We start from the raw sequence: 20517 nt of genomic DNA on the forward strand, positions 1-20517 counted from the left end.
GAAAGAAATTTTATATCCTTTGGCTATCACTTATTCCCTTATTCCCTGTCCCCTGCCCTAGCCCTAACCACTAATCTCATTTCTGTCTCTACAGATTTTCCTATTCTGGACTTTCATGTGAATTGAACCATATAACCTGTGGTCTTTTTTGACTGGCTTCTTTCACTTACCTTAATGTTTTCAAGGTTCATCCATGTTGTAGCATTCACCTCTACTGTGCTGCTCAAGTCCTCTATTTCCTTTTTGATCATCTGCTGGTTAGATCTTCTGCCTAATTATTCTATTATTTATTTACTTATTAATTAAAGATTTTATTTATTTATTTGACAGAGAGAGAGAGAGAGAGAGCACAAGCAGGGGGAGCGAAAGGCAGAGGGAGAGGGAGAAGCAGACTCCCCACTGAGCAGGGAGCCCGACAACATATAGTTGGGTCTTGGTTTTGATCCACTCTGACAATCTATGTCTTTTAATTGGTGCATGTAGACCACTGACATTCAAAGTGATTATTGATATAGTTGGATTGATATCTACCATGTTTGTTACTATTGCCTTCTTCTTTATTCCTGTTTCTGTCTTCCACTATTTTTCTGCCTGTGATTTTAACTGAGTGTTTTGTATAATTCCATTTTCTCTCCTTTCTTATCATATTGTCATACTTTTTAAAAATACTTTTTTTTGTGGTAGCCCTAGAGTTTGCAATATACATTTACAGCTAATTCAAATCCACTTTCAAATAACACGATACCACTGCACAGGCAGTGTGAGTAGCTTGTAATAACAAAATAATCCCAATTCATCCCTCCTATCTTTTCTATCATTGCGGTCATTCATTTCACTTACATGTAAGCTTATATAAGCATATATCTATATTATATGCTATATACATAAGCATACATAATCAAATACGTTGTTGATGCTATTTTGAAGAAACTTATTTGTTAGATCAACTAAGAATAAGAAAAAGAAAAGTTTTTATTTTATCTTCACTTATTCCTTCTTTCACATTTTTCCTTCCTTTATGTAGATTGAGTTTCTGACCTATATTATTTTCCTTCTCTTCAAAGAACTTCTTTTTTTCCTTTTTTAAAGATTGTATTTATTTGAGAGACAGAGAGACAGAGATAGTGACAGAGCACAAGCAGGGAGGAGAGGGAGAAGCAGGCTCCTTGCTGAGCAGGGAGCCCAATGTGGGGCTCAATCCCAGGACCCTGGGATCATGACCTGAGTTAAAGGCAGATGCTTAACCAACTGAGCCACACAGGTGCCCTCTTCAAAGAATTTCTTTTAACATTTCTTACAAGGCCAGTCTACTGGAAACAAATTCAATTTCTGTTTATCTGAGAAAGTCTTTATTTCTCCTTCACTTTTCCAGGATAATTTTGTAGGTACATAATTCTAGGCTGGTGGTTTTTTCCTCTCAACACTTTAAATATTTCACTCACTCTTTTCTTGCTTGCATGGTTCTGAGGACTTCTGAGGACCTACTCCATAGGTAAGGTTTTTTTGTTTAATTTTGTTTATGTCTGACTTCTTTCAGGTTTTTTTCTTCATTTTTGATTTTATGTAGTATGAAAATGATATGTGTAGGTGTAGGTTTTTGGGCATTTATCCCGCTTCACATTCTCTGAGCTTGTTGTATCTGTGGTTTAATGTCTGACATTAATTTTGGGGAAATTCTCAGCCATTATTGTTTCAAATATTTCTTATGTTCCTTTTTCTGTTCTCCTTATGATATTCTCATTATGCCTATATTATATTTTTTGTAGTTGTCCTACAGTCCTTGGATATTTTTTCCTGTTTTTTTTTTCTTTTTTTACAGTCTCTGTTCACTTTGCTTTAGAGTTTTTTTTTTTTTAAAGATTTCATTTATTTATTTGACAGAGAGAGAAACACAGTGAAAGAGGGAACACAAGCAGGGGCAGAGGGAGAGGGAGAAGCAGGCTTCCCGTAGAGCAGGGAGCCCGATGCGGGGCTTGATCCCAGGACTCTGGGATCATAAGCTGAGCCGAAGGCAGACGCTTAACGACTGAGCCACCCAGGCGCCCCTGCTTTAGAGTTTTTAAGGATTCTATTAATATATCCTCTAGTTCATATATTCTTTCCTCAGCCATGTCCAGTCTACTAATAAGCCCAAGAAAGGCATTCTTCATTTCTGTGACAGTATTTTTTTTTCTTTTTATTGTCTAGCATTTTTTTCTGTTTTGTTTTTTTTTTCCCCCTCAGGATTCCCATCTCTATTCTTTCATTGTTCATCTGTTCTTACATGCTGTCCACTTTATCCATTAGAGCCCTTAGCATTTAATCATAGTTGCTTAAATTCCTGGTTGATAATTCCAACATCCCTGTCATGTCTGGTTCTAATGCTTATTCTGTCACTTCAAACTGTGGTTTTTACTTTTTGGTATGCCTTGTAATTTTTTTTTTCTTAATAGGTGGATATGATGGGGCGCCTGGGTGGCTCAGTCGTTAAGCGTCTGCCTTCGGCTCAGGTCATGATCCCAGGGTGCTGGGATCGAGTCCCACATGGGGCTCCCTGCTCTGCGGGAAGCCTGCTTCTCCCTCTCCCACTCCCCCTGCTTGTGTTCCCTCTCTCGCTGTGTCTCTCTCTGTCAAATACATAAATAAAATCTTCAAAAAAAAAAATAGCTGGACATGATGGACTAAGTAAAAGGAACTGTGGCAAATAGGCCTTAGTAATGTGGTGGTGACCTGTTGTGAGAGGGGAAGCATCGTATAATCCTATGATTAGATCTCAGTCTTTTAGTGACCTTTGTCTCTGGAGTGTGAACTTCACAAGAGTTTCTTTTCTTTTTTTTCTTTTATCAGAGGTGGAACAGGATGGTTAGAGGGGCTGGATTTGTTTTTTTCCCTTCTCCCTTAGGTCAGTTAGGCTCTAATAATATCCCAATAGGTTAGGCCCTGGTTAACTAGTTTACCCTGAGGGCAGGCCTTGTTAAGAAGTGCAGAGTGTTGTAGTGTATTTCAAAATGCACTTTCTTTCCCCTTAACAGAAGTACCAGGGAATTTTTCTCCAATATTTACTCTGGGAAACTAGTTGATCTTCTAGAAGTAAATCTCATAATATCGTGGAGAGCCCCTTATGTCTGGACCCCCAAAGTTTTTAGCTCTTAGTTGGTTAGGGCTCCTCTACGAAAAATGCCACAGACTCAGTGGCTTAAACAACAAACATTTATTTCTCACAGTTCTGGAAGCTGGGAAGCCCAAGATCAAGGTGAGGGCAGACTGAGCGAGGTACTGCTTCCTGGTTCATAGACAGCTGGCTTATCATCATGTCCTCACATTGCAGAAGAGGTGATGGAGCTCTCTGGGGTCTTTTTTTTATAAGGGCAGTCATCCAATTCTTGAGGGCTCCAACCTCATGGTCTAATCACCTCCCAAATGCCCCATTCTAAATGCTATCATATTGGGGATTAGATTTCAACCTACGAATTTTGGGAGAGGACACAAACATTCAGTCTATTACAGTTATCATGCCTTCTTTAAGCATCATTTCCTTTAGTTCTTTGAATATATTTGTAATGGCTACTTTGAAGTCTTTGTTAAATCTGACATTTGGTTGCTCTCACCTGCAGTTTCTGTTGCCTGCTTTTTTCCTGTGTTTGAATGATACTTTTCTATTTCTTTGCATGTCTTGTAATTTTTTGTTGAAAATTGGACATTTTATATAATATATTGTAGCGACACTGGTACCAGTGCCCTTCCCCCTGGATCTTGTTATTGTTGTTTGTTTATTTGCTTAGTGATTGGCTGGATCATTTTAGTGAAGTCAATTTCCTATGCAATGTGAAGCCTTTGATATTGCTCCTCAGAGGGCAAAGTCCTGGTCTCGAGCAGTCAACCTGGGATGAAATTGGTTTTAGTAGGGCTCTCTTTCCCTGGTCACACCCAGCTGTTAAGCTCCACTAATTGTTGGATGATTGCTCTATTGCTTTTAACAATACCCTGGGGGCATAAATGGCCCCATAGACTGAATCCTTTAAATTCAGGCTCCTTTGCAGGGATAGGGATTGAGGTCAGTGAGGTTTTTTTTCTGACCCTAAGAGGACTATTCTAGCTGTCACTTTCCCTGGTTCTCCCTATAAACAAGCTGGCCTATGGCTTAGCTTATATCTCTAATGAAACTTACCAGTCTCCTGATGCTTTCCACCGAAACCTCCATTGTTTTTTAGAGATTTCGGAGGCTTGAATTTCCCCACACTAATGCTTCAAATCAAGTTAGTTCCTTTGGGAAGAACTAAAGAGTTCTCAGAGCCTGCCTATCCCTCAGGGAAAAATTTATGAGTCATGGCTCCTGAGCTGGGGGCAGGGACAGTGGCATACTTTCCGAGTGATAAGCCTGCTTTAGGAGCTGGGCACTGAGCAGGGTGGTAGCCTCTGGTCTTAGTTTCTGTCCTCCTGCATGAAAACTCTACCCTATGAGCAAGCTGGGGTAAGAGTGATCAGGGCCCCAGTATTCTCAGTGTATGACACCTGAAGCAAATCCTTCACCCAAGGAGTGGGGACTATGTGGAATACAGGAGCCCTCAACCTCTCAACTATACTCACCTGGAACTTAGCCTCTGTAACAGGGACCTACAGGGTTAAATGATAAATACTGAAGTTCTGCTCCTTTGAGAAAAATTCACAAATATGTGGAAATTAAACACACTGCTGAAAAACCAATAGATCAAAGAAGAAATCAAAAGGGTAATTTAAAAAAATCTTGAAAATAATGAACATGGAAGTACAACATGCCAAAACTTATGGAATGAAGCAAAAGAAGTTTTAAGAGGTAAATTTATTGCAATAGACACCTACATTAAGAAAAAAGAACAATCTGAAATAATCAACCTCATTTTACATCTCAAGGAACTAGAAAAAAACGAGCAAAGTAGCCCAAAGTTAGCAGAAGGAAGGAAATAAAACAGATCAGAGCAGAAATAAGTGAAATGGAGACACACACACAAAAACCAATAGAAAATACAAAACTAAGAACTGGTTTGTTTGTTTTTTTTGAAGAGATAAACAAATTTGATAAACCTTTAACTGTACTAACCAAAAAGAAAAAAAAACTCAAATAAATAAAATTAGAAATTTAAGAGAAGACATTATAACTGATACCACAGAAATACAATGGATCATAAGAGACTATTTTGAACAATTATATGCCCCCAAATTAGATAACCTAGAAGAAATGGACAAAGTCCTAGTAACATAACCTATCAAGACTGGATCATGAAGAGAAAATATGAATAGACCAATAATGAGTAAGGAGATTGAATCAGTAATGAAAAACCTCCTAACAAAGAAAATCCCAGGACCAGGTGGTTTTACTGGTGAATTCTACCAAATATATAAAGAAAAATTAATGCCAATACTTATCAAACTCTTCTAAAAAATTGATGAGGAGAGAACTTCCAAACTCATTTTATGAAGCCACCTTAATTCAAAAGCCAGATATGGATCCTACAAAAAAAGAAAACTATAGATAAATATCCCTGATGAATACAGATGCAAAAATTCTCAACAAGATACTAGCAAACTGAATTCAGCAGCACATTAGATAACACACCATGATCACGTAGGATTTATCCCTGGGATACAAGGATGGTTCAATATACGCAATTCAATTAATGTGATATATCACTTTAACAAAATGAATGATAAAAATCACACGGATATCTCAATGCATACAGGAAAAGCATCTGAGAAAAACTTTACATCCTTCCATGCTAAAAACTTTCAACAAATTACACATAGAAGGAATATATATCAACACAATGAAGGACATACATGACAAACACATAGCTAACATACTCAATGGTGAAAGGTTGAAAGCTTTCCCTTTAAGATCAGGATCAAGACAAGGGTACCCACTTTTGGCACTCCTATTCAACACAATACTGGAAGTCCTAGCCAGAAGAATATGAAATAAAAAAAACAAAGAAATAAAACTCATCCAAATTGGAAATGAAGAGGTAAATTGTCTTTGCAGATGACATATAAAGAAAATCCCAAAGACCACCAAAGAACTGCTAGAACTAATAAACAAATTCAGTAAAGTTGCAGGATACAAAATAAACATAAATAATCAGTTGTGTTTCTCTATGCTAACAATGAAATATCTTAAAAAGAAATAAAGAAAATAATCTCATTTACAGTAGCATTAAAAATAATACAATAGTTAGGAATAAACTTAACCAAGGAGGTGAAAGATCTATAAAATGAAAATTATAAGACTTGGATGAAAGAAATTTAGAAACACAAATAAATGGAAAGATATCCTCTGTTCATGAATTGGAAAAGTTAATATTGTTAAAATGTCCAAAACATTCTGTAGATTCAGTGCAATCCATAGAGTCAGAGCAATCCCTACAAAATTCCAATGACATTTTTTGCAGACGTAGAAAAAACAATCCTAAAATTCATTTAGAACCAAAATAGACTCTGAATAGCCAAAGCAATCTTGAGAAAGAAGAACAAAGCTGGAGGTATCACACTTGATTTCAAAATATATTACAAATCTGTAGTAATCAAAATAGTATGGTACTAAGTATCAAAATAGACACACAGACTGATAGAATAGAATCAAGAGCCCAAGAATAAAATCATGCATAGACGGTCAACTATTATTTGAGAAGGGAACCAGTAATACTCAATGGGAAGTACCTGAGGTTCCTCAAAAAATTAAAAATAGAATGACCATATGATCTAGCAATCCCACTTATGGGTATATATCCAAAGGAAATGAAATTAGGATCTCAAAGAGATATCTGCACTTCCATGTTTGTTGCTGCATTATTCACAATAGCCAAAACATGGAAACAATCTAAGCCCCCATTGACAGACAAATGGATAAAGGACATATGACACACACACACACACACACACACACACACACACACACACACTTGAATATTATTCAGCCATTAAAAGGGAAGGAAATCCTGTCATTTGTGACAACATGGATGGACCCTGAGGGCATTATGCTCAGTGAAATGAGTTAGAGAAAGTAAAATACTGAATGATCTCACATGTGCAATCTAAAAAGTTGAACTGATAGAAATAGAGTGGAGAATAGTTGTTGCCAGGGGCTGGTAGGGGGGAAATGGTGGAAGAAATGGGATGTTAGTCAAAGGATATATATAAACTTCCAATTATAAGATGAGTAAGTTCTGGGGATCTAATGTGCCTCATGGTGACTATAGTTAAGAATAAATTCATTATCGGGGCGCCTGGGTGGCTCAGATGGTTAAGCATCTGCCTTTGGCTCAGGTCATGATCCCAGGGTCCTGGGATCGAGCCCCACATCGGGCTCCTGGCTCAGCAAGGAGCCTGCTTCTCCCTCTCCCTCTGCCTCTCTCCCTGCTCATGCTTTCTCTTCTCTCTCTCTGTATCTCTGTGTCTCAAATGAATAAATAAAATCCTTAAAAAAAAAATTTAAAAAAAAATTCATTATATATTTGAAAGTTGCTAAGAGAATAACTCTTAAATGATCTCACCACATACACAGAAAAGGTAATTAGGTCAGGTGGTGGAGGTGTTAACTTACCTCATAGTGATCATTTCACAATATATATGTGTATCAAGTCATCAAAATATATACCTTAACGTTACACAATGTTATATGTCAATTATATCAATAAAGCTAGAAAAAAATAAAGCCATTTATAATCTTAAAAAGGAAAACACATCTGGAAGGGTCTCCATGTTTCAAACATGTTCTTAAAGGTCTAAAAAAGTCAGAACAGGTCATAAATATATCAGGAAGTATCTCAAAATTGAAATTCATTGGAAAGAGTTTATTTTTGCATAGAATATCTTATTGATATATAATTCACAAACAGTAAGTGTAAAATTCAGTGGCTTTTGTATATATACAAGGGGTCAACCATCACCACTATATAATTCCAGAATATTTTCATCACCCTAAAAATAAACCCAATACCCATCAGCAGTCACTCACCATTCCTCCCTATCCCCAGTTGTGGCAATTACTGATCTAATTTTTGTCTCTATGGGTTTGCTTAATCTGACATTTCATATAAATGGAATCATAGAACATATGGCCTTTTTATCTGGTTTCTTTCCCTTAGCATAATCTTTTCAAGATCCATCCATGCTGTAGAATATATCAGTACATTATTCCTTTTTATGGCTTAATAATATTCCATTGTATAGTTATGCAACATTTTACTTCTCCATTCATCAGCTGATGGACATTTGGGTTGTTTCGACTTTCTGGCTATTATGAATAATGACACTAAGAACATTTGAGTACAAGTTTTGTGTGAACATAAGTTTTCATTTCTCCTGGAGTATATACCTAGGAGTTAAATTACTAGGTCATATGGCAAGGAAGAGTTTTATTTAGTTTTTATTTTTATTTTTTAATTTTTATTTATTTACTTCGAAAGATTTTTACTTATTTATTTGAGAGAGTGAACAAATGAGGGAGAGCACAAGAAAGGGGAGGAGCAGAGGGAGAGGGAGAAGCAGACTCCCCGATGAGGAGGAAGCCCAACTTGGGGCTTGATCGCAGGACTCCAGGATCATGACCTGAGCCAAGGGCAGATGCTTAACCAACTGAGCCACCCAGGTGCCCCAGCAAGGAAGAGTTTCAATCACCTCAGGAAGGGTCATAGATAAAATAAGAAGGGTCTCTATCATATACGAAGGGTTCAAATACATCAGGAAATGTGGCAAATATATTGTAAATGTTCTCAAAGAAAGAAGAAGTGTCTGAAATACATCAGAAATCATCTCAAACAAGTTAGTAATGTTCTCAGCATAGTCAGGAAAATTTAAAAATATGTCAGTGAGGAGAAATACCATATGACCCAGTAATTCTACTTCTGGGTATTTATCCCTTCAAATGAAAACACTAATTTGAAAAGATACACACACCCCTATGTTTATTGCAGCGTTATTTACAATAGCCAAAATATGAAAGTAAGCTAAGGATTCACTGACAGATGAATGGATAAAGAAGATGTGGTATTAACAATGGAATATTACTCAGCCATAAAAAAGAACTGAAATCTTGACACTTGTGACAACATGGATGGACCAGAGGGTATTATGCTAAATGAAATAAGTCAGACAGAGAAAGACAAATATCATATGATTTCACTTATATGTGGAATCTATAAAACAAAACAAATGAATGAACAAGAAACAGACACATGAATACAGAGAACAAATTGGTGGTTGTCAGAGGGGAGGGAGGGGAGAGGATAGGAGAAATAGGTCAAGGGGATTATGAGGTACAAACTTCCAGTTATAAAATAAATAAGTCATGGGGATGAAAATTACAGCATAGGGAATATAGTCAATAATATTGTAATAGCTTTGTGTGGTAACATAAGGTAACTATACTTATTGTGATGAACATTTTGTAATGTATGTAATTGCTGAATCACTTTGCTGTACACATCTAATTAATATAATATTATATGCCAACTATACTTAAATTAAAAATTTTAAAAAAATGTCAGTAAGGGCTCCAAACTGAGATGAACGTCTTAAATACATTACAAAGGGCCTCAAACCTAAAGGATGCATAGCAAATAATCAGGAAAGATCTTAAATCTGTTAAGAAGGGTCCCAAAAAGTGAGTAAGGGCCTCAAAAATATCAGAAAGGGTTTTAAATTGTTAGGAAAGTTAGTAATAAGTTAGGGAGGGTCTCTCTAACAGGAGTCATCTTACTCAGGTGGGAAGAGACTCAGATATTGAAAGAATATCTAACACAGTAGGAAACTCAAACATGTCAGGAAGGGTCTTAAACTGATAAGGAAGGGTCTGAAATTCATCAGGCAGAGTTTAAAATATGTCTCTACTGGTCCTAAATGGGCAGGCAAATTAGGAAGATTCCGGAAGTTTCTCCAACATGTTGGGAAATGTCACAGAGAGGAAAGGTCTCACATGCATCAGGAATCTTCTCAAACAAGTCTGGAAGTGTCTCAAAGTAGTCAGGAAGCACATTGTTTGTAAACAAACATCCCAGATGAGAGAAAGAGACCTAAATACCTCCAGAAGTGTCTCAAACTTGCAGAAAAGGTTTCAAGTAAGTTGAAAAGGGTTCCAGGTGAGTCAGAAAAGGTTCCTAATATATCATGAAGATTCACAAAGAAATCATGGGTGCTCTAAAACTTATATGGAAAAGATTTAAATATGTCAGGAAGAGTTACAAAAAAGAATCTCAAATATGTGAGGAAGAATCTCAAATAGGAAAGGAAGTTTCTCATACCTATCAGGAATGATTACAAAGAGGAAAAGTCTCAAATATGTCATGAATGGTCTCAAACAGTCAGGAGATGTCTCAAAGACATTAAGAAGATTCTCCAGGATATCAGAAAGAATAGCAGATGGGTCAGGAACAGACTCAAACATACCAGGAAGAGTCTCAAACAAGTCAGGAAAGCATCTCCAACAAGACAGGACATGTCTCAAACATAGAGGAAGAGTCTCAAATACATTAGGAATGGTCACATACATGTCAGGAAGGGTCTCAAATACATCAAGAAGAGTCCTGCATGTCAGAAAGGCTTTCAAACATATTGTGGGGTTGGGAGGGGGAACCTCAACATCATCAGGACGAGTCTCAAACAAGACATGTCTCAAACACGACAGGAAGTATTCCCAAAAAAGAGGAAGGATCTGAAATACATCATGAATCTTCTCAAACCAGACTGGAAGGATCATAAAGTAGCCAAGAAGAGCTTTACATTTGTCATTAAAGGTCAGTAAGAGTCTTAAATACATATGGAAGGGTCTTAAACATTTTAGTAAGGGACTCACGTGAGTTGGGAAGCATGTCAAGCAAGTCAGAAAAGGTCTCATATACTTAAGGAAGAGTCACACACATTATGAAGGGTCTTAAACATGGGAGGAAGAGTCTTAAATAGGTACAGAAGATTCTCAAATCCATCAGGAATGGTCTCAAAGAGACAAGAAGGATCTCCAAGATGTCAAAAAAGAGTCTCAAATTCAAGAAATGTCTCAGATACATTAGGAAGAGTGATAATATGTCAGGAATGGTCTCAAACATGTCAGAAAAGGTCTCAAACAATCAGGAAGAGTTGCAAGTAAGTTAGAAAAAACTTTAAATATTTCAGGATGTGTCAAGAAATCAGGAAGGGTCTCATACAAGTCAGGGAGAGTCTCAACCCTGTCAGGAAGGGTCTCAAATTCATCAGGTAGAGTTCAAATGTGTCTCTAAGGGTCTCAAACAGACAAGAACAGTCAGGAAGAGTCTCAAATACATTATGGGGGTGTTGAGTACATCAGGAAGGGTCTCAAATAAGTCAGAAAGTGTCACAGACAGAGAGGAAATGTCTTTTTTTTTTTTTAAAGACTTCATTTATTTATTTGAGAGAGAGAGCAAGCACAAAAGCAGTGGGGAGGGGCGGAGGGAGTGAGGGAGAAGCAGACTCCCCAGTGACCAGGGAGCCTGACATGGGGCTCGATCCCAGGACCCTGAGATCATGACCTGAGCCGAAGGCAGACGCTTAACTGAGGTGGCTTAACTGAGCCAACCAGGTGCCCCCAGAGAGGAATTGCCTTAAACACATGAAGAATCATCTTAAACAAGTCAGAACCAGTTTTAGAGTAGTCTCACATATGTCAGAAAGTGTCTGCAACAAGTCATAATGGGTCTCAAACAGACAGGAAGAGTCTCAGATACTCCAGGAACAGCCTCACACATGTCAGGAAGGGTTTCAAACAGTGCAACAGAGTTTTTTGTAGAGACTCTTACTTTGGGTAGGGCCTCAAAATTATCAGGAAGAGTCTCAAAAAACTGGAAGAGTTTCAAACATGTCAGGAAAAGTCATAGTCAGGAAGAGTCTCAAATACCAGGAAGAGTCTCAAAAATGACAGGAAGTGTTGCAAAGAGAGAGGAAGCATCTGAAACACATCACAAATTCTCTCAAACCAGATTGGAAGGATCTCAAAGATGTCAGGAAGAGCTTTACATTTGTTAGCGAGGGTCTCAAACAGAGAAGTCTCAAATAAATCTGGAATGGTCTCAAACATTTCAGTAAGGGACTCAAACAAGTCAAGAAATATCTGAAGCACGTCAAAAAAAAAGTCTCACCTATACCACAGAGACTCATATAAGCCCTGAAATCTCCCAAATATGTCCCAAAGAGTCTTATATACATGAAGAAGCCTCTCGAATAAGGCAGAGAGAGTCTCAAACACAGGAGGAGGAGTCTCAAACATGTCAGGAAGGGTCTTAAACTAGTCAGGAAGTTTCCAGAACAGAGAGGAAGATTCTTAAATACATGAGGAAACATCTCAAACAAGTCAGAAACATTCTCAAAGTAGTTAAAGAGAGTTATAGATAAGTCAGTAAGGGTCTCAAACAGAAAGGAGTGTCTCAGATACAACTGAGAGAGTGATACCAGGTCAGGAATGGTCACAATTAGGAAGGGTGTCAAGTATATCAGGAAGAATCTAATACATCAGGTAGAGTAGCAAACACATCAGGAAGTGTTGCAAACAGAGAGAAAGAGTATCAAATATATCATGAATCTCAAATCTGAAAGGTTCTCAAAGTGATCAGGAAGAACTTGTTAAACAAGTCAGTAAGCATCTCAAACTAAGTAAGAAAAAGAGACTCAAATACCTCCAGAAGGGTCTCAAACATGTCAAGCAAGATTTCAAATAAATCAAGAAGGGTCTCAAGCAAGTTTGATAAGCTGTCTAATATGTCATGGAGAGTTTCAAACAGGTCATGAAAACTTTCAGATATGTCAGGAAGAATCTTAAATACATGAGCTACGTTCTCAAATATGGCAAGAAGGGTCTCAACTACTCCAGGAAGTCTCAAATTCCTCAGGAAGCATCTCGAACAAGTCAAGAAGTTTCTCAAAGTAGTAAGAACAAACTATAAAGAAGTCAGTAAGGTGTTTCAAAGAGCAAGAAGTGTCTCAAATACATCACAGATGTTTCAGACATGTCAGGAAGGGTCTCAAACAGGTTGAGAAGGGACTCAAGAAAGCAGAAAAGGTCTCATATAGGGGCGCCTGGTTGGCTTAGTCGGTTAAGCATCTGCCTTCGGCTCGGGTCATGATCCCAGGGTCCTGGGATCGAGCCTCATGTCGGGCTCCCTGCTCAGCGGGGAGCCTGCTTCTCCCTCTGCCTCTGCCTGTGCTCGCGTGCTCTCTCTCTCTCTCTCTCTCTCTCGTGTGCGCACTCTCTCTCTCAAATAAATAAATGAAATAAAAAAAAAGAAAAGTTAAGCGGTCTCATATACATCTGCAGGAGTCTCAAACAATTCATGCAGTCTCACAAATATGTCAGGAAGAGTATTAAATAGGTAAGAAGGTTTCCAAATCCAACAAGAATGCTCTCAAAGAGACACGAAGAGTCTCAAATATGCCAGGAATAGTCTCAAACAGTCAGGAAATATCTCAAACAAATCATGAAGATTCCCAAATATGTCAACAAGAGTAGTAAACATGGCAGGAACAATCTCAGAAATGTCAGGAAGAATCTCAAACAGTCAGGAAGAATTGCAAGTTAGAAAGGGCTTCAGGGGCGCCTGGGTGGCTCAGATGGTTGGGCGTCTGCCTTTGGCTCAGGTCATGATCTCCAGGTCCTGGGATTGAGCCCCACATCAGGCTACTGGCTGGCTCAGTGGGTGGCCTGCTTCTCCCTCTCCCTCTGCCTCTCCCCCTGCTTGCGTGCTCTCTCTCTCTCAAATGAACAAATAAAATCTTTAAAAAAAAAAAAGTGCTGGGCGCCTGGATGGCTCAGTTGTTAAGGGTCTGCCTTCGGCTCAGGTCATGATCCCAGGGTCCTGGGATGGAGTCCCACATCGGGCTCCCTGCTCCGCGGGAAGCCTGCTTCTCCCTCTCCCACTCCCCCTGCTTGTGTTCCTGCTCTCTCTGTTTCTCTCTCTGTCAAATAAATAAATAAAATCTTTAAAAAAATAAATAAAAATAAAAAATAAAAAAAAGTGCTTCAAATACATTAGGGAAAGTCTCAAAAAAATCAGGAAGCATCTCAAACAAGTCAGGAAGTGTCTCAAATTCATTAGACAGAGTTTACAGTATGTCCTGAAGGGTCTCAGGCAGTCAGGAAGAATCTTAATTATATTAGTAGATGCGCTGGGTTACATACTGTCCCCTGCCCACCCCCAATTCATGTACACCTGGAACCTTAGGATGAGACCTTATTTGGAAATAGAGTCTTTGCAAATGTAATTAGTTAAGATTAGCCCACACTGAATTAGGGTGGGCTTTAAATCCAATGACTGCTGTCCTTATAGGAAGGCTATGTGAAGACACATAGAGAAGTGAATGCCATGTAAAAATGGAGGCAGAGATTGGAGTGATAGGTCCACAAGCCAAGGAATGCCAAAGAGTGCCAGAAACCACCAGAAGCTAGGAGAGAGACATGGAACATATTCTCCCTCAGAGCCTCCAAAAGGAACCAATCCTGCTTACACCTTGATTTCAGACTTCTGGTCTCTTCAACTGTGAGATAATTTCTGTTGTTTTAAGACATTCAATTTGTGGTACTTTTAAAAGGCAGCCCTAGGGATCTAAATACATTAGGGGTGCCAAATACATCAGGAAGAGTTTCAAAGATGTTAGGATGTGTCTCAAACAAGACAGGAAGTATTGCCAAGAAAGGGGGAAAGTCTGAAATGCATCAACAATGCTCTCAAATTGGACTCTAAGTATTCAAAGTAGTCAGGAAGAGCTTTAATTTTGTCAGTAAGGGTCTCAGACAAAAAGGAAGGGTCTCAAACATTTCATTAAGAGTCTCAAGTTGTGGGGTGCCTGGGTGGCTCAGCTGGTTAAGCGACTGCCTTCGGCTCAGGTCATGATCCTGGAGTCCCAGGATAGAGTCCCACATCGGGCTCCCTGCTCAGCGGGGAGTCTGCTTCTCCCTCTGACCCTCTTCCCTCTCATGCTCTCTAGCTCTCATTCTCTCTCTCTCAAATAAATAAATAAAATCTTTAAAAAAAAGAGTCTCAAGTTGAGAAGTGTCTCAAGCATGTCAGAGAAGGTCTCAAATACCTCATGAAGAGTCTCAAACTTAACTTTCCTTTCCTTTCCTTTTCTTTCTTTCCTACTTTTTAAAGATTTTATTTATTCATTTGACAGAGAGAGAGAGAGAGCACACAAGCAGGGGTAGTGGCAGGCAGAGGGAGAAGCAGGCTCCTGGCTGAGCAGGGAGCCCAATGTGGGGCTCGATCCCAGGACCCTTGAATCATGACCTGAGCCAAAGGCAGACGCTTAACTGACTGAACTACCCAGGTGCCCCAAGTCTCAAACTTTCCAAGGGGAGTCTTAAATACACAAGGAATATTGTTAAATACAGTGTGAAACATGGCCTCAAACATGTAAAGAGGAGTCTTAAACTTGTTAGGAAGTGGTTGGAACAGAGAGGAAGAGTCTCACATACATGAGGAAATATCTCAAACAAGTCAGGAAGTTTCTCAATGTAGTTAAAAAAGTTATTAATAAGTCAGTAAGTGTCTCAAACTGAATAAGTTTCTCAGATATTAGAAAGTGTTACCATGGTAGGAATGATATCAAAAGTCAAGAAGGACATTAAATACATCAGGAATCCCAACTACAACAAGAGGAGTAAAAAAAACATGTTAATAAGGGACTCAAACATGTCAGGAAGTGTTATACGAAGAGGGAGAGTCTCAAATACATTAAGAATCTTCTCAAACAATTCTGGAATCATTTCAATGTCATTAGGAAGAGCTTTAAAGACACAAATGAAAGTTTCAACAGAGATAAAAGGTCTCAAAAAATCCATAAGGGTCTCAAACATGTCTGTACATTTCTGAAGCAGTCATAAAGTGTCTCAAACATTTCGACAAAAATCTTAAGTAGGTCAGGAAGGTTCTTAAATATGTCAGGAATGGTCTCAGAGAGTCTCACATACATCAAGAAGCTCTGACACAACTCAGGAAGGGTCTCAAAGATGTTAGGAAGTAAAAAAAAAAAGTTAGGAAGGGTCTTACCCTGATCTACCCTGACTCCTCAAATACAAGGAGCATTTCTAACACCTCAGAAAGAGTCTCAAACAGGTGAGGCAGGGTCTCAAACATGGCAGGTAGTATGTCAAGAAAGTCACAAAGGATCATACTGTCTGAAAGAGTCTTAAATATGTAAGGAATTTTCTCAGGAAATTTCTCAAATATGTCAGAAGGGTCTTAGTAAGTCAGAAATGCTGTCGAGCAAATCAAGAAAAGTCTCAAAGTCATTAAAAGTGTCTCATCTGGTCAAGAAGGGTCACATGGTAGTAAGACATAGTCTCAAACTTGTGAGGGAGGGATTGTTTTAAACAGACAGAAGAGTCTATCTGAAGGTAGTCAGGAAGAGTTTTACCTTCACTGGGAAGTGTCTCAGACACAGGCAGAGTCTCCAGTACTTCAGGAATGGTATCAAACAGGAGGAAGTGTTGTAGACAGACAGAAAGAGTCTTAAGCATGTCAAAATGGGTTTCAAATACATCAGGAAGAGTCTCAAACAATAAATAAAGGATTTTAAAGTTGTCAGAAAGGGTCTCAGATTTGTCAGGAGGAGTTTAAAATGGATCTGAATTTCAGACAGTTTCAAATATGTCAGGAAGGGCCCAAACGAGTCAGGACAAGTTTCGGGTATCTCAGGAAAGGTTTGAAATACATCAAGAAGTTTCTCGGTCCTTGAGGAACAGTCTCAAATATGTTAGAAAGGGCTCAAATAAGACTGAAAATGCCTCAAGTACCTCTGCAAGGGTCTCAACCATACAGGAATAGTTCAAATACATCACTAAACATCTCAAACATGTCAGGAAGGTTCTAAAACATGACAAAATAACTCAAATAGTCAGGAAAAGTTTCAAACCCATTATGAAGGTTCTCAAATATGTCAGTCTCAAACAAGTCTGGACAGTGTCAAATAGAGCTTCAAATGTCAGAAAGTATTTCAAACTGAGAAGAAATCTCACATATGTTAGCAAAGATCTCAAATATATCAGGATAATTCTTAAATACCTCAGGAAGGATCTCAACTAGTCAGGAAGGGTCTCAACCATGTCTGGGAGGCTTTCTAAGGGTCAAAAAGACTGTGAAACAAACCAAGAAGGGTGCTAAAGTCAACAGAAAGAGTCTCCAACAGTCAGGAAATCTCTCAAAAATATCAAATAGGGCTTCCAACTTGTAAGGGAGTTTCTCAAACACGCAGGCAGGGTCTCAAATATGTCAGAGTGTCTTCCAAAAAGCCAGTATCTGAATGTAGTCAGGAAGAGCTTAAAATACATAATTAAGGGTCTCAGAGCCAGAAAGTCTCAAATACTTCAGGAATGGTCTTAGCTCAGGAAGACTTTCAAATAAGTCAGAACGGTTTTCAAATACATAAGGAAGAGTCTCAAACAAGTAGGGCATAGTCTCAAACTTGTCAGGAAGAGTCTCAAATTCCTCAGACAGGGTTTAAAATACATCTGGAAGGGTCTCAAATAGTCTCAAAGATGTCAAAAAGAATTTCAAACAAGTCAGGATGAGTCTCAAATATATTAGGAAGGGTTTCAAACAAATCAAGGAGTCTCTCAAGATGTTTGGAAGAGTCTCAAGTAGATTAGGAAGCATCTCAAACAAGACTGGAAGTCCCTCAATATTTCATAAAAGTTCTCAACCATGCAGGAATTGTTCAAATACAACAGCAAAACTCTTAAACAATTCATAAAAGGTCTCAAACATGACAGGATATGGCTCAAAGAGTCAAGAAGAGTTTAAACTACATTAGGAAGGGGCTCAAATATGTAGGAAGTGTCTTAAAACAAGCCAGGAACAGTCTTCAAGTAGTCAGGAAGGGTCTCAAATAAATCAAGAGAAGTTGGAAACATGTCAGGAATAGTCCCAAGTCCAGAAGGGTCTCAAACTCAAATAGGAAAGTTCTCAAGCTTGTTAGGAAGAGTCTCAACAAGTCTGACAGGGTCTCAAACATGTCAGAAATGGTCTCAAATATGTCAAGAAGGTTCTCAAACACATCAAGATCTCATATTTAATAGGCATCGAAAGTCAGGAAGAGTCTCAGACGAGAAGAATCAGAAGACTAAAACAATTTAGGAATGATATCACAGAGTCACAAAGGCTGTCAAACAAGTCAGGGAGTGTCTCAAAGTCATCAGGAAGAGTCTCACAGGAAGGATCTCAGATATGTTAGGGGGCATCTTGAACAAGCCAAAGTAAGCAAAAAGACCTTTAGGTATGTCTCAAACAGACAGGAAGAGTCTCAAATAATTAAGGTACAATTTCAAACGAGCCAAAAAGTATCAGTCATCAGCACAAGTCTCAAATATATCAGGAAGGGTCTCAAACATACGGGAAGGGATTAATTACCTTAGTATCTCTAATACTTCGAAGAAGTGTCTCAAACATGTCAAAAAGAGACTCAAAGAGTTAGAAATGGTTGCAACCAGGTCAGGAAGGGGTCAGATATGTTAGCAATGGTCTCAAATGTCATGAATGTTTTCAAACAAGTCAGGGACAGTCTCAAACATGGGAGGAAGGGTCTCAAAGTTGTTAGGAAGCATTTTCACTACCTCAGGAAGGGTCTTGGTCAGGAAGAGTCTCAGTAAGTCAAGAGAGAGAATCATAGAAGGAGAATCTCAGTCACCCAAGTTCTCTAACATGTCAAGAAGTCTCCAATAAGTCAAGAAAGGTCTGAAACATGTCAGGAAGAAGCTTGAATACATCAGGAAGTTTCTCAAATAGATCAGGCAGGGTCTCAAACAATTTAGGAAGAATCTCAGACATGTCAAGAAGTTTCTCACACAGTCAGAAAGGCTTTCAAACAAGTCATGAAGGGTCTCAAACATGTCAAGAAGGGTCTAATATATGTCCGGTGGGGTCTCAGACATGGCAGGAATCATCTCAAACAAGTTAGAAAGTGTCTAAAATAGTCCAGAAGAGTTTTTAAATATCTAAGTAAGAGTCTCAGACAGGAATAGTCTCAATACATCAGGAATGGTCTTAAACACACTGGGAAAGGTCTTGAACAAGTCTGGAAGAGTCTCAAACAAGTCAGACTGGGTCTCTAAGTCATCAGGCAGAATTTTAAATATGTCTGGAAGGATCTCAGACAGATACGGAGAGTCTCATATACTTTGGGAATCATCTCGAACATGTAAGGAAGCATGTCAAAGTCCTTAGAACTAGTGTCAGATACATCAGGATGGGTCTCAAGTACCTCAGGCAGTATCTCAGTCAAGTCAGGAGCTATCTCAAATATGTCAGGAAGGGTCTCAAACATGAAAGGATGGATCTGAAACAAGTTAGGAATTTCAAACATGTCAGGAAGGGTCTCAAACAGGTTAGGAAGGGTTCCATACAAATCAGGTATCTAATTCCTCAGACAGTGTTTGAAAGAAGTCAGGAAAGGCTTAAATAAGTCAGAGTCTCAAAGAAGTCAGAAATCTCAAATATGTCAGTAAGGGTCTTAGCTTATACAGGGACAGTTTATATACAAGGGAATGCTTTTAACCACTCTTTCGTCTCCACAATGTCCTGAGCTTTTAGCTATAGCTGTGAAGTGCTCAGAATTCCAGAAAGGGCCAGAAATATGGAGCTGTTCCATCTCCTTCCCACTCCCCCATATTTGCTTTATGGCCAATTGATAGAAGGCCAGATTCTTTTGACATAACTTCCAGGTCATGGTCAAAGAGCCAGTGTTTATTTCATTCTCCATGCTTTTATATCACAGCTGTCGGCTGGGATTTTTTTCAACAGCAAAATGAATCCAAGTTTAGAAGCACCTCAAGTTTTTTTAAAGACCCTTTTATTTGGATAACCTATGTTAAAATTAATAGCACTTAAGAATTCTATACAAAGAGGGGCGCCTGGGTGGCTCAGTCGTTAAGCGTCTGCCTTCGGCTCAGGTCATGGTCCCAGGGTCCTGGGATCGAGCCCCGCATCGAGCCCCGCATCGAGCCCCGCATCGAGCCCCGCATCGGGCTCCCTGCTCCGCGGGAAGCCTGCTTCTCCCTCTCCCGCTCCCCCTGCTTGTGTTCCCTCTCTCGCTGTGTCTCTCTCTGTCAAATAAATAAATAAAATCTTTAAAAAAAAAAAAAGAATTCTATACAAAGAAATTTAGCGAGCAAAATTGCTATCTTTTTTTTTTTTTAAACAGAAAACCAGGAAGGGGTCTTGTTGTGTAGAAATTAAACTGTGGCATGCCTGTGATTAGTAGTTTACATCCTCTTCCAGTGGAAAATAAACACAGCATTCAGCGTGGCTGGGTTCTTCCCTTCCTTATTTATAGAGGCGACTGGGTGTCTTTATCAATTTGTTTACTGTAAATGTTCCAATTAAAAGCAAAGCTTTGTCTTCATGTAAAACTCATATTGCACAAGCTTGCCTCTAATTTTGCATTGTTTAGCTCTAGCAGATGTTTCTTACCCAAAAGAGAGGACTTGGTGTTTGTGCAATGCACAGTAAAACAAACAAACAAACAAAAACACCTCTCCTGAACTGTGTTTTAGACAACATCCGAGATGTGAAA

This window comes from Eumetopias jubatus, unplaced genomic scaffold (genome assembly GCF_037043125.1).
Source record: "Eumetopias jubatus isolate StellerSeaLion01/CBP00866 unplaced genomic scaffold, mEumJub1_p1.0 scaffold_11, whole genome shotgun sequence".
NCBI classification, from domain to species: domain Eukaryota; kingdom Metazoa; phylum Chordata; class Mammalia; order Carnivora; family Otariidae; genus Eumetopias; species Eumetopias jubatus.